This window comes from Sus scrofa, chromosome 1 (genome assembly GCF_000003025.6).
Source record: "Sus scrofa isolate TJ Tabasco breed Duroc chromosome 1, Sscrofa11.1, whole genome shotgun sequence".
Taxonomy (NCBI): domain Eukaryota; kingdom Metazoa; phylum Chordata; class Mammalia; order Artiodactyla; family Suidae; genus Sus; species Sus scrofa.
In genome coordinates, this window is record NC_010443.5 from 63926804 (window position 1) to 63950176 (window position 23373).

At 38.0% G+C, this 23373-nt stretch overlaps 1 protein-coding gene across 2 annotated transcripts in view; it reads right to left on the reverse strand.

The window, feature by feature from the left end:
- The window catches only part of GPR63 (G protein-coupled receptor 63), a 63112-nt gene that overhangs the window by 15500 nt on the left and 24239 nt on the right, over positions 1–23373 (reverse strand). The window contains exon 2 of one of the 2 annotated variants that reach the window (XM_013992707.2): positions 3209–3286. The exons of the other annotated variant lie outside the window; for it this stretch is intronic. The gene's annotated coding sequence lies outside the window, so the exon portion shown is untranslated. The remainder of the gene's footprint in view (positions 1–3208; positions 3287–23373) is intronic. 2 annotated transcript variants of the gene reach the window in all.

Genomic DNA, 23373 nt, shown 5'->3' on the forward strand with positions numbered 1-23373 from the left:
TGCTACACTGATCGTCTCTTCGAAATTCACCTGTGGCCTCACCAAGAGGAGTTCCTTATGACCAGCTGACTAAAGAAAATCCAGGCATGATTTGGAAATGGTTCTATACAATACATTGGTGCCACAAGTAAAGAGTTGTAACACAACAGCCCCACTCAGGAGCCCTTAGAGACACGACAAAGGGAAGACCTCCCAGTGGACAAAACTTTGAACAGTATATAGTCATTCTTCAGCACCCCCCAGGGGATTGGTTCTAGGATTCCCATGGATATCAAAATCCAACGATGCTCAAGTCCTTTATATCAAATGGCATAAGGCTTGCATATAACCTACATATCCTCCTGTATACTTTAAATCATCTCTAGAGTACTTATAACAGCTAATACAATGTAAGTTCTACATAAATCGTTTTTAACACAATGTAGGTGCTATGTAAATAGTTGCTAGTGTACAGCAAACTCAAGTTTTGCTTTTTGGAAAATACTGGGTATTTTTTTCAAATATTTTCAATTGGCATTTGGTTGAATCTGTGGATGTGGACCAACGGATACAGAAGGCTTGCTGTATCTGGTTGTTCATTTTGAAAGAGATATGCTAAATGTACAGATCTATACTCATTCAGGGATAACTTTACAAAACAGTTAACCTCAAAGATAAGGAGCTAAATAATCCAGTAGATAAGATGACCCATTCTACAGAGGTCAACCTTTTTCTCTACTCTTGCTCTTCTACAAAGGGATGATATACAAAGTGGCATGGAGGTAGAGTTATAGATTGTACATGAGCTAAGCAATATGGATTTCCACTCACCAAAACCAATCTGGCTATAGCCACTGAGTGCTCAATCTGAGAACACAGAGACCAAAACTTGACTGACTGACTATGGCATCATTCTCTGGGGCACTACCCAGCCATCTGGTGGCAGGCTGATTACATGGACTACTTCCATCATGAAACATTCTGTTCTTACTGGAATACACTCATATCCTAGACAATTTTATAAAATCAAACTGTCAATCATAAGATCAATGTGTTTAGTATATATGCTTCCTTTCTTTCACATAATATCCTGTATGTATCAGAGAAAATAATCAGAAAGCTAAAAATTTCTACCTCTGTAGTTACATTTTAGGAATAAAAGCAGTGGAAATTCAAAAATAAAAAAAAAATCAGTAATTTTCGTTTTTAAGTACTTAGAAACATATCAAGATATTTAGTTAGATTCTATGAAGCCACCATCACCCTGATACCAAACAAAGATACCACCAAAAAAAAAAAAACCACAGGCCAATATCTTAGATGAATAACATGCAAAAATTCTCAACAAAATGTCACGAAACCAAATCTGACAACACATAAAAATGACCATACAACATGACCACGCTGGATTCATCCCGGGGTCACTAGGATAGTTTAATATACTCAGATCAATTAATGTGACATACCACATCAACAAAAGAAAAGACAAAAATCACATGATCATCTCGATAGCTTCAGAAAAAGGACTTGATAAAATTCAACGTCCATTCATAATATAAACTCTTAACAAAATGGGTAAAGAGGGAACATATCCCAACATAATAAAAGCTATTTATGACAAACCCACAGCCAATATAATACTCAATGGTGAGAAGTCAAAAGCCTCCCACTAAAATCTGGAACAAGACAAACATGCCCACTCTCACCACTTCTATTCAACATAGATTGTAAGCCCTAGCCATAGCAAATAAGCAAGAAAAAAAAAAGGGCATCCAAATTGGAAAGAAAGAAGTAAAACTACCTATGTTTACAGATGACTCAATTTTAGAGAAAATTCTAAAGACTTAGTTTATTAGAATTAATAAATAAGTTCAGTAAAGTTACAGGATATATAACCAACATATAAAAGTCAGTTGTAGGAGTTCCCGTCATGGCACAGTGGTTAACAAATCCGACTAGGAAACATGAGGTTGCGGGTTTGATCCCTGCCCTTGCTCAGTGGATTAACGATCCAGCGTTGCCATGAGCTGTGGTGTAGGTTGCAGACGTGGCTCGGATCCAGCGTTGCTGTGGCTCTGGCGTAGTCCGGCAGCTACAGCTCCGATTAGACCCCTAGCCTGGGAACCTCCATACACCACGGGAGTGGCCCAAGAAATGGCAAAAAAAAAAAGACAAAAAATAAATAAATAAATAAATAAATAAATAAAAGTCAGCTGTGCTTCCAGACACTAACAAACTATCTGAAAGACAGATTAAGAAGGCAATCCCATTTATAACAGCATCATGTTGAATCAAGGGGGTGAAATACCTGTGCACTGAGAATCATAAGCCTTTGACAACAGAAACTGAAGAAGACACAAATAAATGGGAAGACAACCTATAGCCATGGACGGAAGAATTTATATTGTTAAAATGTCCACACTACCCCAAACAATCTACAGATTCAATACAATCCCTACAAACGCAGACATAAAACCACACCATAGGGTACTTACGAGAATAAATAAGATAGATGGAAATAGATTATAAACTACAAAGTGCCATCAAAATACAACATATTACAACCATAATCTTTCTTCAACACTCCAACTATTTTATGCAATCATGGTATTTACTCTATACCATTGGTGGGAGTATAAACTAGTTCAACTTTCTGAAGTTAAACAGGAAGTATTTTTCAACATTAAAAATAAACAATTTAAACATTGTCTGGACTTGGTATTATACAAATAACAAAAAAATGTAGATAAGGATATTTATTACAGCATTATTAAGAGTGAAAAATTAGATCCCTTCTAAATGATCCTTAATAAAATAATAGTTAAATGAATTAGAGTACACACATGCTAGAGAAAGAACACCATTGAGCTATCACACACATTAATCTCTAATATAGAATAGATTACAGACTATCATTAGATGATGATAATGGCAGACAAAGCACACCAGGATGGATGCAAATATACTGAGTCTACTCTTGAGTTCTCTGATGAGGCAGGTAGACCCAGAGAATATTCTTCTTACACTGAGTAAAAAAAATTAACCTGCAGAATGAAATATAATATAGTTCCATTGTTGTGTAAGTATGTAGATATGAGTACACCTGTGTATGTGTATATGTATATGTATATGTTCAGACAAACAGATGGAAGAACAGACAACAAACTGACAAAGAGAATTTCTTCTACAGTATGAAAATAAGGGTACAAAATGTATTTTCTTTACTTACTTCTGGCTTTGTAAAAGTTTTTTCACATTCAGCCAATATCGATCTTTATTATTCTGTTGAACTTTACTTCACTGTTTCCTATAAAAAAACAAACAAAACAAAACAAAAACAAAAAACACAGGGCACAGGCTACAGCCTATCTTCTTTATAACCTATTAGCCCTAACACAAAGCTGTCTATGCTAGTGAGGGTAAAAGGGCAATAATCATTTAGAGCGATCTTTAACCATGGAGAAGAGAAGCAGGCCATCCAGTTTTGGGATCCTCCTGACAACTGGGCCCAGTAAAAGCCCTGAACTCAGTCTTCTCAGGGTTCCCAACAGAACCCTCCCAGCACCCCAGGTTCTAACTCACCGTAGATGCTCCAAAGGGTGCCCTTTAGCCCACTGAGACCAGGCTGCTGGGAAGGACAGGCAGCACCACTTTGAAACAATGGCTGCTCTAGAACTCTCCTCTCTTAAGGAACAAAATAAACACATATTTGGCTGCTAGTGAAAACTACCAGAGGACAAATGGGATAACCCAAATGTACTAGCAAATTTGTAACTGACACAAAGAAAAACAAAAACAAACAAACAAACAAACAAAAAAAAAACAGGAAAAAATTTGCCTTAGTTTGCCCGCTTTTGTCTTAGGCAAAGTAAAAATCTAAAAGAAAGGAAAATGTCTAAGAGAAGGGAATGCTTTTGTCCTGGTTACTGACCATCTCTCTCTTACTCTGGGCCACAGGTGATTCTGGAGGAGGAGGAGAAAAGGCATCACCCCTCTATCTTTCTCTGATACTCACCACACTCTTAGCCAAGAATTTTACTTGGTCCCAAAGGCCTCCTCCCTCCACCGCTATCTCTACACTCATTCAGGAAAGAAATAAAACTGAAAAAAATAAAACTGAAAACTAAGAGAGGAAAGAGACCATACAGCAGCACACATAAATCCATATGCTTTGCCTAAAGTAGGCCCTTGATACTTGTCTAGAGATTCTAATTAGAAAAGGAGAGCAGGCAGACAAAGAACACACCAGGATGGATGCAGATATACTGCGAGTCTGCTCCTGAGCTCTCTGAGGTAGGTAGAACCAGAAATAAAGAAGCAGACACTTCACCTCAGAAGTATCCCAAATTTCAGCTCAATTTCACTTTTTAAAAAGCAATCACCTTCATTGAGCCTCCTGTTTTAAAATTTATATCACTATATATAACTAACCACAAGAGAATATTTAACAACCGAGTGGAGTGGACCGGGTAGGAGAGGGCTTATTTGAAGTCATTGTTATGAAAAGAAAACCATCAATGCAGAAAAATTTCATTTATTTTCAAGGTATATCTAACTTAAAACCTATATGCAATCAAGTTAAAGGGAAAAATGCTGTATGTACATTTTAAGTATGAACCATAGGCAATGTTTGTTCTATTTATAATACTGTTTCGTTCCAAATAGGTTTCTAATTCCAACCAGAATATTCACCACAAAAAAAGAATTTTTCTCATGAATGCTCAAAGGAACATTTAGTTCTTCCATGGACATTTTTAAAATTAGATTATTAAACAGGAGGATTTATTTGCATTCGTGTTACTTTTCCTCACAATCACCAAGGCGAAATTAAACTAAATGTCAGCAAGGGCTCTGTTTCAGAGGAGACTATTCTAAGTGACTTCTGATGACAATTAAAACTGAAACCCAAGCGGCAAGATGTCAGCATTTAATAGAAAAGTAAATTAATTAGAATTAAAAACTAGGAAAATGTATTTTTTAAGTGGCTAATAGAAGATTAACCTTTTGGAACCCTTCTAGGAATACAAAAAGCAACAGAAATGATGAGCCCCATGGGTGATGGGTTTTGTTCATCTTCTTTTTGTCTCCTGTTTCTAATTCTTATTCTTTGGTTTACATTCTTTAGGTTGTTGCTCTGCTGAGAATCTCTACCTGCCTTGAAACAACTATTGGGGAAAATGCAAGACAATTTAATTTTATCAGCCTTTTTTTTGGAGAGTTCATAGATACTTATCTGCCACTGATGTTTCTCACAGCTGTGTTCCATTGTAAATTCAAGGAAATGCCAAGTCTTATTAGGTAATGAAGCTGGTATCTTATATCAGAGCTCTGCCTGGAACTGTAACCATGAAAGCTTGAATATCTCCTTTTTTAGCCTATAAACTACTTGCATAGAGCAAAGGGTAAAAAGACATTTTGTTTTGTTTTTTTACAGCTAAGGGAGTACATGGGCACTCAGGCTGAAATGCACATGCTAATTAAAAGCAAAATAATTTAGTCTGATTTTGAGAAACATAAAAAAGAAAAAAGAGGAGTTCCCTGGTAATTCAATGGGTTAAGGGTCCAGTGTTGTCACTACTGTGGTGTGGGTCACTGCCGTGGCGTGGGTTTCATCCTTGGCCCAGAACTTTCACATGCCACAGGAACAGCCAAAACAAAAGAAAAAGAAAAAAGGTTCAAACTTAGTTCTTTTCTTCTCATGCCATAAGCAATCTCCTCCCTACCTATTCCTTCAGTTACTGCCTATATGCAGATACCTGGCAAATTTATTTCAATGGCCCAAACCTTACTTCTGATTTCCAGGCTCACATACTCAATTGCTCATTTAACATCTGCACTTGGTACCTCAAACCCCAAATGTCCAAATTAAATTTAGTGGAATGGTCCCCTCCCCCTTATTAAGTGACCCCACACCAGAGTTCCCATTGGTTATACAAGCCAGAAACCTAAGAGTCACCTTGACAGCTTCCCCCTTCAGCTATAACACATTCCTTCCCCTAAGAACTGTCAGTTTCAACTCCTAAATATTCTTCCCATCAGGCCACTTCTCATCTATTATCATGATGCAAATTACCAAGTCTCATGAGGCAGGAATCTTTGCCTGGGTTATTCACAACTGATACCCAACACTGATGACTGTGCCTGCCATAGAGGCCATGTCTGGTAAATATTTGCTAAATGAATCTTGCTAACTATTCACGTTTCCTCACTCCCCAATTGCTTCGTGAGTGGAGAGTCTTTACTATGGGAGTCTTCTCTGGCCAAAACCATTCTATGGTCTCATTTCAACATATAGTTCTCTGTGATAACACTTCATCAGCAGTCATTTTACAGTTGCTTATGGCATCCTTAGACCATACCTGTGCCTAGGGCTGCCCTGCCCTTGCCCCTAACCCAGCTTCAGAGCAAGCTCTAGGAAGGCAAAGATGTGACATACTTTTTGCTCAGCAGTATATCCTTAAACCCAGTGAAGATCTGACATAAGAGTACACACCCAATAAAATCCAGTGAGTCATTAATTTTAAAAAATTCTGTCATTGGAGTTCCTGTTGTGGTGCAGCAGAAACGAATCCAACTAGTATCCATGAAGACGCAGGTTTGAGCCCCGACCTCGCTCAGTGGGTTAAAGGATCTGGCATTGCTGTGAGCTACAGTGTAGGTCACAGATACAGCGTGGACCCCCAGTTGCTCTGGCTGTGGTGTAGGCAGGCAGCTGTAGCTCCAATTCCACCCCTAGCCTGGGAACTTTCATATGCTGCGGGTGCGGCTCTAAAAAGCAATTTAAAAAAAAAAAGAAAGAAAAAAAATTCTGTCTTCACATTTATAACCTAAAGCCTCCTTCTATTCTGTTTGTGAAACCCTTACAAAAGAGAAATCAGAGTGAGAAATCAGAGTCTATTCTATAGCATTGCCTTCACACTTCTTTATTAAAACAATTTGGTGCATTGTGTGTATTTGAGAAGCAAGCCACAGAGATTAGCATAGTAATACTCAGGGAACAGATGAACTCAAGTACCCAGCAGGATCTAACCCTCAGGGCAGTTTTCTGTTCTCTAAGTAATGAGCCAGAGAGTTGCTATGGTCTGATGTTTGTGTCCTGGCCAAATTCCTATTCTGAAAACCTTATAGACAATGTGATTAGGAGGTGGGACCTTAGGGAAATAATTAGATCATAAGGGCAAAGCACTCATGAATGGGATTAGTGCCCTTATAACAAAGGTCTTAGAACACTCTCTTGCCCCTTCTGCCATGCAAGGACACAGCAAGAAGTCAGCCATCTGCAACCTGGAGGATGTTTATAGGCCCATGTTATCATGCTAGCACCCTGATCTCAGACTTCAGGGTTCCAGAACTGTGAGAAAGAAATTTCTGTTGTTTACAAGCCACCCCAATCTGTGGATTTTTCTTTTTCTTTTTTTTTGGCATCCAGAACAGACTAAGACAAGAATAAGTAGAGGAACACAATTATATTAAACCTATGGTCTTATTCCTTAAAAAACTAAATATGGAACTACCGTATGACCCAGCAATTGCACTCCTGGGCATATATCTGGAGAAAAGAATAATGTAAAAAGACAGGTGCACCCCAATGTTCACTGAAGCACTATTCACAACAGCCAAGACATGGAAACAACATAAAGGTCCACTGACAGAGGAATGGATAAAAAAAATGTGGTACATATATACAATGGAATACTACTCAGCCATAAGAGAACAAAATAATGCCATCTGCAACAACACGGATGGACCTGGAGATTTTATAAAATGAAGTACACCAGACAAAGTTAAATATCATATGATATCACTTAGATGTGGAATACAAAAACTATACAAAAGAAATTATTTATACAGAAAAAAAAAGATTTTGAAATCAAATTTAGGCTTCCCAAAGGGGAAACCGTGGAGGGGGAGGGATAAATTGGGAGGATGGGATTAACTCATGCACACTACTACATATAAAATAGATAACTAAAAGAACCTACTGTATAGCACAGGGAGGCCTACTCAGTGTTCTATAATAACTTACATAGGAAAAAAGAATAGATATATGTATATATAAAACTGATTTACTCTGCTATAAATCTGAATACCCCCAATTAAATAAATAAACTGCCAATTAGAAAAAGGTAAAAAAGGGAGTTCTCATTGTGGCTCAGCAGGTTAAGAACCCAACTAGTATCCATAAGGATGCGGGTTTGAACCCTGGCCTTGCTCAGTGAATAAAGGATCCAGTGTTGCAATGAGATGTGCTGTGGGCTACAGACATGGCTTGGATCCCATGTTGCTATGGCTGTGGCTGTGGCCAGCAGCTGCAGCTCCGATTTGTCCCCTAGCTTGAGAACTTTCATATGCCACAGGAGCGACCCTAAAAAGCAAAAAAAAAAGAAAAAAAGGTTAAAAAAAATCCATAGTCTAGAAACTATGTGAATGGAGGCAACAGATTCATAGAAACTAGAGGAATATGAATTTCATCCAGAATTAACACTTGAGCAGTACTAAATTAAAACAGAATAATAAAAATCAGAGCATTATATGACTCTTTCCAACTATAAATGGGAAACTAGGAGATGAGAACAGGTTGAGAAAAGTTAGGAAGTGATTTAACCTTGTTTATAAGCCTCTCTCTAGTCACTGTGCACACCTGCCACCTGGGCCCTACATCCCTGGACCTCAGCTGTCTGCCCAAAGGTGACCCTACACAACCCACAAAGGGGCCAGGGGCCACCTCCTCCAACCGCTTCTCAGATCATATTACTCACCACACTGGGGAGCATGGAATCTGCTTCCCACCAGCTTTCCAGAGTGTCTCTTTCACCCAATCCAATAGTGAAGGCCAAACAATGCTTCCCAGGGTGAATTCTCAACTGGGAAACACAGGAGACTAAGGATGTCCCTGCCTTCCATCCCTGACTGGCCACCAGGCCCATGCAGTACCTCAGAGCCTGACTAGAGGACAACCCACCTGAAGACTCTGTGGCCAGATCAGTAACACACCGCCTTGCATCTGCTTTTCCTCCCTCCCTACCTCACTTCTCCTTCCCCGCGACTCCTGCTGCCCTGGGACTGCAATGCCCAATTCTGCCATCCATTAGGTTAGCTTTGCCTCAGGCTGTGGTATCTGGAAAATCCCACCTAAGAAACACAAAAGCACTGAAAAAGAGATACCAATCAGAGTTCTCTTGCAGCACAGTGGTTTAAAGATCCAGCATTGTCACTGCAGCAGTTCCGGTTGCTACTGTTGTATGGGTTTGATCCCTGGCCCAGGAACTTCCACAAGCCACAGGCACAGCCAAAAAAGAGAGAGAGATACTAATCTAAAATGATAAATACTATTACTGCTGCTGCTGCTGCTACTACTACTACTACTACTGTCTTCTCTACTCAAATTGCAGTTAATGACCTCACCTCTGGGTTACTTCAACCCAGAACCTGGGGGGTCATGCACCATTTCTTCTCACCCCTCTACCAGCACACCAAACCAGGAGCTCCTGTCCATTTTACTTCCTAAGAAGTTAACTGTTTGCCCTCCACCACGTCCCTATGACCATATCCAGGCATGAGCCTCCTACACAGAGGCCTTCCTCAGTCTTGTCCTCCCCTTTTAAATTCACCCACCAAACTGTACCCAGGTGAACTGTATTTTTAAATCACAATCCTAATCACTTAAATACCTAGTGGATTCCTATCAACTACATCAGTGATGATCAATCGTTTGCTTCTCCTCAAAAAACTTGAGGGATCCATCATACTGATAAATGATAAGAATTCAAAGGCTGAGAGTGATATGGAAGGATGGTCACCCAAAAAACGCTATTAGAATTTCTGATGGATGCATGCATAGCTGGGGAAAGCTCTCCTCTCTGCTCTCCCAGATGATAATATATCTACATGGTTTGTCACTGTTCTTGTTTTCTTCTGACTGTCTGGGAGGGACAGGGTCCCTGAGCCATGGAGGTAGCCAAGTGACTGCCAAGCATTTCATCTCCATGCAGTGACAGCTCTAGGGATGGAGGCCCATGACACCTGCTTGTCCCTGTACCTGGGGAGCCTTCCACATTTCTATGTCAGGTCACACTCACACTCTCACAGTTCCTCTAAGATCTCATTCCTCTCCAGGAATCCTTCTCAAGGCTGCAAGAGGACTAAGGCTCTTGTCTCTGTGCTCCAAGTGCACTGTCTGCACACCCCCAGGGCAACACTGCATTACAGTGACATTCTCTCCCCAAGAGCAAGGCACTAGCTAGAAGTTTTTTTAGGTTGCTAAGGCCAGATGGTGAGAGAAAGGCTGATTTTTAAAAAAATAATTGGGATTCCCTTAGATTAAATATATTCTGTTAAATATAAGTACTTACCAAGTAAAATACCCATCTTTGTGAATTTCTGAAATAAAGTAACAGAACTGTCTCACACCTTAAGATTTAGAGATAATTCTAAACTTAGAGGAAAAATGCTACCAAAAAGAAAGAACATTTTCCTTTCCCTGATCATCTGCTTCTAGTTCCCATTCCCACATATACTCCAAATGCTGACAGCTCTTTAAGAATCTTTCAATCCAAATGACCAATATTTAGAAGCTTACTACTCAATAAGACATGATTCAGCCATTTCAAGTATTACTTAAGGCTGAAAAAATACGAAGAAATGCTTATAAAGTCATAAAGAACAGGATGGAATATTGCATTTTTATATATTTATAACTGTTTTACACACATGCGCGCACTCACACACACACACACACTCAAAGGAAATAATCACCCAGATGCTGAAAAGAATGTGGGCTTTTCCTTTTCTTTCTACAATTTAATGTGCTTAAATATTTTTACGAGAAAAAAATTAACCTGAAACCTAAAGAATATTTTCAATATATCTGAAAGAAAACAAAATCCTAATAAAATTCTAATATAATAAAACCTCAGTCTATAAGAATTATTCATTATAGCTGAGTGACCCAACTAACACTGAGAAGAATGAGTGAATGAGTTTCACCACCTTGATGACAGACATATTTTGACAAGTACTCTTCAGTTTCCTAGCCTTGCTAGATACAGACCAGATGTGCAGGACAAAGGGCTCAGGTTCATGGCTGGTCTACTACCTGAATGTCTTGAGAGTTTCCAAGACTGCAGAAAGACAGGATCTGAATGGTGGCTCTCCTTAGTGCAACACATGGTTGTGCCTGGGGGTGACTAAACCAACTGCATGTGAAGCTCGCACAGAGGCATACATTTCAAGTAGATTTCCAATGCCTGTAACTTTCAGCTAAAGCAGAGAAGGGCAGTAGATGTTCTGTCCTACCCTCTACCACCACCCCAACAGAGCTATTCCCACACCTCCTTTCTTTTAAAAATTGAAGTATAGTTGATTTATAGTGTTGGGCAGTTTCAGGCATAGAGCAAAGTGATTCAGTTATATGTGTGAGTGTATACATATATGTATACATATACGAACATGTATATTTTACCTATATTCATATATGTATACATATGTGTTCATATACACATATATGTATACATATATGAATATATATATTCTTTTTCAGATTCTTTTCCATTATAGGTTATTACGAGATATTGAATACAGTTCCCCATGCTATACAGTAGGTCTTTTATGTTTATTCATTTTATATATCATGTATCTGTTAATCCCAAACTCACAATCTATCCCTCCCTCCCATCTCTTTTCTCTTTGGTAACCACAGTTTTGTTCTCTATGTCTGTGAGTCTATTTCTGCTTCATAGATAAGTTCATTTGTGTCATATTTAGATTCCACATATAAGTGATATCAGATAGTATTGTCTTTGTCTGACTTACTTCATTTAGTATAATCTCTAGGTTCTCCATGTTGCTGCAAATGGAATTATTTCATTCCCTTTTATGGCTGAGTCATAACACATTTTATACATGTACCACATCTTCTTTATCCATTCCCCTCCTGTGTCGTCTTCTATCTCCCATCATTTCACTCACACTCTTTTGATCTGAATGAAAGTGTAAGCCTTTAATATAAGCTAGTTGCTATCTTATTGTCCTTGGAATGTCAAGTGAAAAATAGCAAATCCGCAATATCATCCAGGTACCTGCTACTCAAAGGGTGGTCAGTCCATGGACCAGCAGCATCTACATCCCCTGGGAACTTGTTAGAAATGCATAATATCAGGCTCTAGGGCTACAGAATCAGAATCTGCATTTTTACAAGATCCTGAGGTGATTCCTAGGCTTATTAAACAGAAGTACCAATTTGGGGTCCCTGGCTAGACTGTTCTCAGTTGCCAAACCTTTGTAGCTCTACTTACACATTTAATGCTGTTCTAACCGAAAGCTAAGTGGACAAACTAGCCTTCACTTTATCAATAAATCAGGAAGTACACTCATTATTTATAGCCTAGCAGTAGCGATAGAGCCATGAGGATGTGTGAACTGCCCCATCTGTGCTCCAGGAACAGGGCTTTTTCCAGGGGCTGCTGAAGTTTCAGGTGACGTTAAATCAGCTCAACTCCACACTGGCCTGGACTTGTGGAAACGTACCAATAGTTAGCAATTCCTAAAATGCTAGCTGCTTTAACACGTTTTCCAAAATCCACAAAAACCAAACTCTGTGCTATATTCCATCCTATATTTCTGAAGTGCTTAAAATATATATACCAAACATTCAGAAATTAGAGAAATATAAGGGAAAGAATAAAAGAAAAAATACTTTCTCACTGACTTGTTCATGGTCTCACTAGTTTGAAGTGAGGTAAACACTGAGCAAATGCAAACAGCCTCTAATTCATATTTTGATATGAATTAATTCTTTTCCAATCAAAAATTTACAGTGAACATATACATTTTTAAATCAATTATGGAATGTTTTGTTCCCATTAAAAAGTAATCCTCTCTAGCATTTAGAATCACATCTATATTTATATTTAAATCTTAACCCAACACCAAAAAACCAAGCAACACTTACTTTTTTAATTAAACTTTTTTTTACTTTGAGATAATTGTGGATTCATATACAGTTGTATGAAATAACACAGAGGTCACCTCAACTATCCAGTTTCCCTAAGTTTCTTGCAAAACTATGGTACAATGCCACAAACAAGATATTGGAAACAATACGGTCAGATACAGAACAGTTCAATCACAAGGCTCGCTCTTGTTGCCCTTTTATAATTACACCTCCTCCCTGTCAACACACACTCCCACTGTGGTCCCTGCCCTTAGCAACCACTAATCTACGGTCCATGTCTATAATGACACAATTTCAAGGATGTTATATGAATAGGATCATATAGTAGATCATCTCTGCAGACCGGCTTTTTTCACTCAGCATACATCTCTAGAGACTCATCAAAGTCCTTTCCTATAGCAATAGTTTGCTCCTTTGCTCCTATTTTTTGCTGTGTGACTTCCCATCAACCTCCAAATCTGCTTACCACTCACCCCCTGATGGATGTGTGGGTTGTTTCCAGACTTTGTATACAACATACAAAGTTCCTATAAACATTTATCATACAGTTTTTGTGTGAATATGTTTTCATTTCTCTAGCGCAACAGCCCAAGAGTAGAATTACTACATCATATGTAGTTACATGTTTAATTTTATAAGAAATTGCTAGTTTTCCAAAGTGCCACTGTACCACCTTATATTCCCATTGCCAATGTATAGGTGATCCAGTTGTCCTGCATCCTCCCTAGCATTTAGTGTTGTCACTGTTTTGTTTTGTTTTTTTATTTTAGCCATCCTAGTAGATGGGTAGTAATACCTCATTATAGTCTTAGCTTGCATTTCCCTAATGACTAATGATGCTGACATTTTTTCATGGGCTTCTTTGCCATTTGTATATTATCTTCAGTGAAATGTCTCTTGCCCATTTTTCTAGCTGAATTTCTCTGTTACTCTTTTTTAAGAATTCTTTTTATATCTACATACTATTTGTGGGATATGTAGTTTCCAACTATTTTCTTCTAGTCTATAGTTTCTTGTCAACCTCTTAACAGTCTTGTGCAGAGCAGAAATTCTTAATTTTGGTGCAGTCCTGTTTACCAGTTTTTCTTTTTATGGGTGGTGCTTTTGGTGTCAAGTTTAAGAAATCTTTCCCTAGCCCTAGATACTCAAGATTTCCTTCTATTTTCTTCCCTAAAACGTTTATATTTTTTTTAATGGCCACGCTTGCAGCACATGGAAGTTCCCAGGCAAGGAACTGGATCTGAGCCACAGATGTGACCTATGCACAGCTGCCACAATGCCAGATCATTTAACCCCCTGCACCTGGCCAGGGAATAAATCCCGTTGTGCTATATTCAAGAGGACTTGGAAAGGATGGGGCTACTCACTATTGATGGAAGCATAAGTTCTAATGTGTAAAAATATTATTTCTGGGGTAAAGAGAAGGAAGACAGAAAATAATCAAGAGAATATCCAGAATATGCAGAAATGAACTCCCAGACACCTTCCACTATTTATAAATGCTACTTTGTGGTCACCTAATGACCACAGAGGATTAGTTAGAAGCAAAAAAAAAAAAAAAAAAAAAAAAGGGGGCTTGTCATTCTGTTTGCCCAGGCCCCAGCACATGGAGAGGCATACAGCACAGAAAGTGCTCAATGAATACTTGCTAATGTACTGATTAATTTACTGATTCTCCTCATTTACGACATTTTTGAAATGTCCTAGGTTCTCTTGGGAAATGAACTCCTTATTCCTAGAACACATGGGAGAACCAGAATAATGACAAAAGTTTTGCTCAAAGAAGAATGTGGCGTTGATTCAATTATTTACTATTTGTCAACATCACTGTTTACTGCAAAAGTTTACTAGGCCCCTGAATCTTTCCATTGTATCTGCCATTAATAAGAGTAACTGAAGAGAATAGACAGACCCATACATACATACACTGTTACCTGATTTACAACAAAGATATCTCTACCATTCAATAGCGGAAGGAAGAGTTATCTCAATAAATGGTGCTGAATTGATTAGATATCCATAAAGAAAGAAATAAGCCTTATTTCCTAATATACATAAATCTACTTCAGATGGAATTTGAGGCCTCAATATGGACGATCTAGGAGATAATGTTGGAGAATAATACCAGGACCTTAGGTAAGCAAAAATGTATTAAATAGACTCAAAACATATTATCTTCAAGTAAAATATGGTTAAATAATATTTCATTAAAATTAACCTCTGGTCATAAAAAATCATCACTGAAAGTAAAAAGGCATGCCACTAACAGGGAGAAGATAACTATAAAGGACTCATATCCAGAATTGACAGAGAACTTCTGGAATCAGCAAATAAAAAAAAAAAGACACACTAAGTTTCTTTTTTAAAATGAGCAAAGTATTTCATGGGCTTTTCATAAAATGGGACATACAAATATACAGTTAGCATATGAAAAAGTGATCAATATTATTATTTATTAGGCAAATGCAAGTTAAAACTACAATAAAATAATACTGCACACCCACTTAAATGGCTATAATTAAGGAGAAAATGACAATCTAAATGTAACTGAGGATTTGGAGCAGCTGGAACCCTCACCGAGTGCTGGTAGTATGCAGCTTGGTACAGCCCCTTCTCCATGGTTGTCCTACTAACCTGAAATACACATAATCCTGAGTACATAAATACACCAAAACATATGCACAAGGGTATTTCCAGAGCCAAAAACTAGAAATGACCCAAAGGTCCATTAATAGTAGAATGATTAAGTTTAGTGTATTCACACAACAAAATATATACATTAATCATAATAGTTTAAAATAACTACTACTACATACGACAACACAAAATATTATGTTTAACAGTGGCAGTAACCAGATATACTTTTTGGTTCCATTTCATAGTAAGTTCCAAAGCATGAAAAACTAACCCACGATAATAAAAGTCAGAAGAGTGGATACTTTTGCTGCAGGGAGAGGTGAGGATGAGAAGAGGCTGAGGGAGCTTCTGGGATCTGGTGATGATCTCTCTCTTTCCCTGCTAATAGCTACAACTTAAAAATGCATTGAGGTAGACACAATATTTGTGTACTTAATTGTATGAGAATGTCACGTGTCAGTAAGAAATTTTATTAAAGGAGTGCCTACATAAGTCAAGGAAAAAAAGAAAAAGAAAACGAGCAAGAGACATAGGCAGTTCACAAGGAAAGACACAAATGGCTTTCAAACACAAGAAAAGATGCTCAACTTCATTCTCACTAAAAGCAAAGCAAATAATTAACTCTCAGACATGCTATTACTCACATATAAGACTGGCAAAAATATTTAAATACCCAATGTTGGCAAACCTGTTAGTCAATTCCACATATTTCTGACAGGAATGCCAAATGATATAACCTATTTGAAGAGGAGCTCAGCAAACAAAACCATTTATGCCTTTACCCTTTGTCCCAGCAAGCTCAGTTCCAAGGATTTATCTTAAAGAAAAGCCTCCACAGTATACAGCCATACCACCCTGAACGCACCTGATCTCGTCAGAAAAGCCTCCACAAATACAAAACAACAAATGTACAAAATTACTCACCGCAATAATAAAAGCAAAATACTGCCAACAGCCAAACTTTTCATCTGGGAGACTGGGTGAATAAATTTTACTCATCCACTTAATGGCATACTATAATGTTGTCAAAAAGATTGACGCTTTCAGTAAACTAATAGTGACTTCCAAACATTCTGTAAAGTGAATAAGGCAAAGTACAAAAGAGTATATATTATGTGCTCGTTGTGAATAAAGGTCAAACATAAATATATGCAGGTATTCACTTACTTTTAGAAAAAAAGGATAGACCAAAAAAGGGAGTGAGGAAGTATTTAAATGGAAAAGATAGAGACACTAGTGAAGCTTCTCTGAGTATAATTTTAATATAGTTTTGACATTTGAACCATTTAAAAACTTTACTCAAAAATTAATATTAAAGGGATAAAAATATGAGCCCTCAAAATTTAATTAATAACAATAAATGAACCTAACCCTATTATCAAATTAACATCACACTGAAGAAAGAATTTATCTTTTGAACATAGCACTCTAATTGTATGCCCTTAGAACACCCTACATCCTAAGGACAAGAAAAAAAACTTGCAAAGAAACTCTGAACTTTAATGTATTTGCTATTAGTAGTGATACTGCTATTTGGTAAAACTACTTTGCATGTATCACGAAATAAAAGTGTATATAAATTTATTCCCTCCCCACTCAGCTCTATCCACCGAAAGGGTCTAGAAACTACAATATCCAGATACAATGAATGTCCAGCCTGTCTTGGTGTCTAAACACATTTACCATTAAAAGAAATCAAAACTCCTTGCAAAAGTGGCTGATTTGAGATCTGGGATAGGAAAAGTATAGGCTGAGGCTTATTTTACCAGAGAGCAAAGAAGTGTTCAAAGATGAATGGGGACTTGAAAACCTCACTTTCCTCTCTACAAGTTTTGAGGATCTTTTTTTTATACTTAGTGTTCTTAAATTTCTCAGAAATTAGTCTCAATTTAAAGCTGCCTTCATCCATTTTGCTGGGCTCTCAGAACTTGTCAGTCTGAAGATCTGGATTATTTCCCAGAGCACAAGAGAAGCTTCTATTATTTATTTGATATTTTCAAATCTTCACTTACTCCATCATATCTTCTGGAATTCCAAGCATTTAGATATTAGACCAACTTAACTGAGCCTGTCTCTTTGTCTTTAAGTTTTCTGTCTCTCTTTTTGCACTGTGTTCTAGGAGATTTCTAACACTCACCTTTCAAATTTTCCATTGAATTATTTTAATTTCGACAAACAAATGCCTAATTTTCAAGACTTCTTATTCTTTGATGTTGCTATTTTACTGCATCTGGTTATTTTCCAGATGTCATCTTCTTGAAACTTCCCTAAAGTTTTCATTTATAGTCTCTTCTATTCTTTAATTAGCCTGTTTCTTCTAGGGACATTTGTTCTGTTTGTTTTATCACTCTTTTGTTTCTGGTCATAAATCTGGAGACTATTTCTGAGTAAAGGAGAGAGTGGCTTTCCCCCCTATGGCTAATGTGGATTTCCTCTGCTTTTATTATAGTCTCTTCTATAAAGCATCTGGCATGGAGTTCTGTGTTATCATAAAAATTCAACAAAAAAGATGACAATGGAAATGCTGAACTTAACAAAAGACAGCCTTTATTTTAGGGTGAGTAGGGGATGGGTTTTCAAATAGAAAGAAGACCAGGGCTTTACTGAGGCACATGCAGCAGGCCCCTTATCAGCTCCAATTCTGCCCCAGGCAGTCCTTTTGAGTTTTTGAGAAAAGAAGTCTCTAGTTTGCAACTCAAGGGTAAAATACTGGGCTGCTCTATCCTACAAAATAGGTTTCCAGGTAGCAGGAAAACAGTGCAAGAGTGGAGCACAGCTTAGCTATTCATTCTACCTCTTCCATTTATTGCAATTAGACAGCTCTGTGAATCTTTACTTAAAATACCTACTATGGGCAGTGAAAATCTGCAGAAAACTGTGGAAACTTTCCAAAAATCCTCACTCATTAATGTATTCTCAGTGTCCATGCTAAGAAATTACTGAACCTATCTGTTTTTATTCTATTAAAAAAAAAACAAAACAAAAAAAAAACAAAAAAACAAGAGTTCCCGTCGTGGCTCAGTGGTTGACGAATCCAACTAGGAACCATGGGGTTGTGGGTTTGATTCTTGGCCTCGCTCAGTGGGTTAAGGATCCAACGTTGCCGTGGGCTGTGCTGTAGGTTGCAGACACAGCTGGGATCCCAAGTTGCTGTGCCTGTGGTGTACGCCTGCAGCTACAGCTCCGATTAGACCCCTAGCCTGGGAATCTCCATGTGCCAAGGGTGTGGCCCTAGAAAAGGAAAAAAGACAAAATAAAATAAAATAAATAAAATAAAATAAAATAAAATAAAATAAAATAAAATAAAATAAAATAACAAAGAACTGTAATACTTGAGATGGAGAGAAAATCACTCTGCCATAAAAAGCATTTCATTTATTATTTTATAGTCAGGGACACTTTCTTGAGTCTCCCCTCCAAGTCTGTTTTACCTTTAATATGTCTTCTATTCTTCGACGTATCTCTGAGCAGTAGCTATGACTACAACATATAAACATCAGCGTGTGTCTACCAGATATTCAATTTGTACTAAAACAAAGGTGAAGATAAGAACTCCCTGAAATGTAGGATATAAAACAAAGTTATCATAAAAATCCAACAAAAAGATGACAACTCTGGTATTGCTTATGCTAATTTGAAGCAAATGAAAAAAATAAAAATAAAACATTTTATGCACCATAACATTCAGTGGTACTAAGAAAATAATCAATAGAGTGGTTCAATCTCCAACTTCATTTGTGGAACATACTATGTATATACAGATAAATATATATATATTTACCTGCCAAACGAGACAGTGTACGGAGCACCAGTGCCAGCTGAGTGCTGCATGGAAGTATTTACTGCTCAAGCTCCTGTTTCCTTTAGGTCTCTTTCCTGACAGTGGTGAACACAGCAGAAACCGTTCTTGTGAGAACATCTCTCTGCAGGTTCTCATAAGAATGAGCTACAAGAAAAGACCTCTACCACTCTGATGTCCCTACTGATCAACAGCAGCCATCTGAATCTGTGACAGCTTCTGAGGTGCCAATTGTTATCTCACTAAACTTCTTCGAGTCTGTTTCTCTTACCTGAGGGTTACCCCTTGTCATACAGCAATGGTGCCTAGTCCCATACCTAATCTCATTTCCTCTATTCATAACGATAACCAATTAATGTTTGCTTTGAGTAAATATCAAACACTTACTTTGTGCTTACATATTAGCCAGACACAATACTGGTACTTTACAAACATTAACATTTGTAACAACTTTAGGAGGTAGGTATCATAACTATCCTAATTTACAGATGCAGCTGAGCTACAAAGAAAGCAGGTAACTTGCCCAAGCTCACCCAGCGAATAAAAAGCAGGGCTAGGATCAGCACCTAGGAAACCTGGCTCCAGTCTGTGAAGCATTAGACGTTAGGGAGGAAAAAGACATCTTGTGCCAGAATAAGAGAAAAAATGTAAGACATGCAATTAAGCTACTACCATTTCTTAAAAACCCACCATGGACCAGACGTTCACATATATTATTGCTATTCCTGACAAGCCACTCCAAAGAGAGAAGTTATTTTCCCCATTTTGAAGACAAGTAAACCGAGACTCAGAGAGTAAAATGTCTCTAATCACACAGCTGGTGGGAGAGCTGGAATTGGAACCTGGAGCAACCTGGATACAAAGTCCCTCTTCTTTCCAAAATCACTCGAAAAAAGAGAAGGGGAGTTCCCGTCGTGGCGCAGTGGTTAACGAATCCGACTAGGAACCATGAGGTTGCGGGTTCGGTCCCTGCCCTTGCTCAGTGGGTTAACGATCCGGCGTTGCCGTGAGCTGTGGTGTAGGTCGCAGACGCGGCTCGGATCCCGCGTTGCTGTGGCTCTGGCGTAGGCCGGTGGCTATGGCTCCGATTAGACCCCTAGCCTGGGAACCTCCATATGCCGCGGGAGCAGCCCAAGAAATAGCAACAACAACAACAACAACAACAACAATAAAAAAGACAAAAAAAAAAAAAAAAAGAGAGAAAGGCTCTCTTATTCCATTTAATATAGCAATGTGCAATGTTAAAAATGCTGTCCCTAGATCTGGCCCACATCCTTGGTCTGACACCTTGAGGATTTTATTTTTAGACCAGTCTTCCCCAAAGACTTCATTTTTTCTTCAGAACACCATTCCCTGAGGGCCAGAGGCAGCAGCATGAGCGCAAATATTATATTTTATGAAGAGCTGATGAAATGACCAGGAAAAAAAAAAAAGGTAGGGCAGTGACTAAAACAAGGACATTTCTGGGAGTAAAATTATATTTCTACAATTAAAAGAGGCAAAGTATGCCTAACATGATAAGGAAAATTCCACTCTCCCTCATCCTCAGACACTACTTTCATAATGTGACTAAAAATTAAACTGTCTAGATGATTTCCTGAAATCCAAACACTTGTTTAGAGTGTGAACGAAGTGAATGAAGAATGCTTTCAATTTTTTTAAATTTCATAGGCATGCTTTAGAACTCTGAAATCAGTCTAAAACTGTCTTAGCCTTAAACTCCTTCCAAATGCAACTGGCAAGGTTGCCATTCAACATTGAGATGATGTTTCCAGGAACAACATTAATTCAATTTCATGTAAGGAAGGTAAGACATAGAATTCCACTTTACATTTGCAGAGATTTATGAAGCAGATACTTGTCCCCAGTGGATGTGGGACATCACAAAGGAGAATCCGATCCCTCATTAGTTATCTGAATGGATGTGAGAAAGAAGATAATGACTCAAAAATGGGATGAGACTTGCGATTATGCTACTAAGTGAAATAATATAAATCAATAACTGTAGCCATTTTTCTCAGTGACCACAGGAAACAATCTTCAAGAACTTCTTGCTCCTATCCCTGAATTATTTTTTAATGCAATCTGCATCACTGAAACCTGGATATACCATTTACCAGATACCAATAAAGAACACAAAAGAAGAGGTGATACAATCCTTGCCTTCAAAAGTCTTAAAACATTATAAAGATTAATGGAAATTCCAATTATGTTTAAGTTCATTAAGGTAATAATCCTTTATCTTCATATGCACAAGTTCTTAACTATTAATACAAGTATATTATCTAGTTCTTAAAAATCAGTGAAAAATCTTGGAGATTGATAAATCACAAATGGAAGATGCAAAGGACCAACCATTATCTGAAACAGTGTTTAGTCTCATTAGAATGAAAATTAAAAGAAAAAGAGAAAGTACAGGCTTATTTTTTGCTTAGCAAATTTTCAAAAGTTTTGAATGAAAACAATTCTGGCAAACTAATACTCCATCAATGGAAATGCAATCTTATAATAATAATTCAACAAGCTTCATCAACAGCCTCAAAAAACATTCCTAGGGACTTGCAATCCCAGCAAAGAAAGGCAAGCTTCTGGCAGACCAATGCACCAACCAAAAGCAACCCAAAAAACCTGATTTTTTTTTCAAAACCTCTTTGAAAGCATCTAAGAGCTACCAAAGCAGGGAGAACTTGAGAAGCCAATATCTCAGAAAAAAGGAAGTATGGGAAAGTGAGGTTGCTCTGTCTTCAATGATACTTTTCCCCTGGAGGTATGGGCCAATTCTAAAACGCCAGCTCAGAGGTTTTTCTCAAGGCAGCGAAGAAGCTGAAAGCCTGAAAACTGGCAGCTGAAAGGCTTAAAGGCAGCTGAGAAGCTTAAAGTTGAGTAAGAGAGGCAGCTGGAAGGCTGAGAAACTGAGCAGAGTCAAGTCTGTATCAGTCTCAAGGGGCTGATGCTGTGTTCAGGGCCATGGAAGAGTGGAGAAACAACTTCTGAAGGATTACACCCTTGGAACAGGCATGGACAGGAAACTGAAGAGCCCTCATAACAAACCAGCTTCTAATTAGCTCAAGTTTACATTTCGTAATCTTAATGAAGTCTCCAAATCCAGCTTATTTTTATGACACAAATAAGACATTAAAAGCACTAGCTAAAAAGGAAAGACTGAAAAGCTGACCTAAAGGCATCATTTTAAGAAAAGCCAAGCCAAACAATAGAAGATACCTGCAATAACTGGCAAAGAACTCATACCTATAAATTTATCTCCTCCCCCGAAAAAACCATCAACAAACCCAGCTGAAAGAGGAGCAAAAGAATTAAACAAAAACTTCACAAAGGAAGATATCTAAATAGCTACCCCCGCTCCACACACACACACACAAACGTAAATATGCTCTCCCTCATTACTCATTAGGAAAATGCAAATAAAAACCACAGTAAGACACAAATCCAACAGAATGGCAAAAATTCAAAAGAAAGTCAGCAAATGTTGGTCAGGATACAATACAAACAAAACTTTCATACACTGCCACTGAGAATGGAAAATAGCTTGCCTTTATGGTAAACTTGTAGTTATGCCTGCTCTGTAACCCAGCAGTCCCACTCTTGAGGATACATTAAACAGAAATGCTCACAGTTGGAGTTCCCGTTGCAGCTCAGCGAAAATGAATCTGACTTGTATCCATGAGGATACAGGTTCCATCCCTGGCCTCACTCAATGGGTCAGGGACCCGGCATTGCTGTGAGCTGTGGTGTAGGTCGCAGACGCAGCTCAGATCCCACGTTGCTGTGGCTGTGGTGTAGGCCCGCAGCTGTAGCTCTGATTCAATCGTCTAGCCTGGGAACGTCCATATGACACAGGTGCAGCCCTAAAACAAATAAATAAATAAATAAGCAGAAATGCTCACAGTTGTGCACCAAAAATCATGTACAAGTATTTTGGTATTTGGATATTTTAGTGCTGGCAAGCACTATTAAAAATAGCCAAAAAACAGAATAAAAATATCCA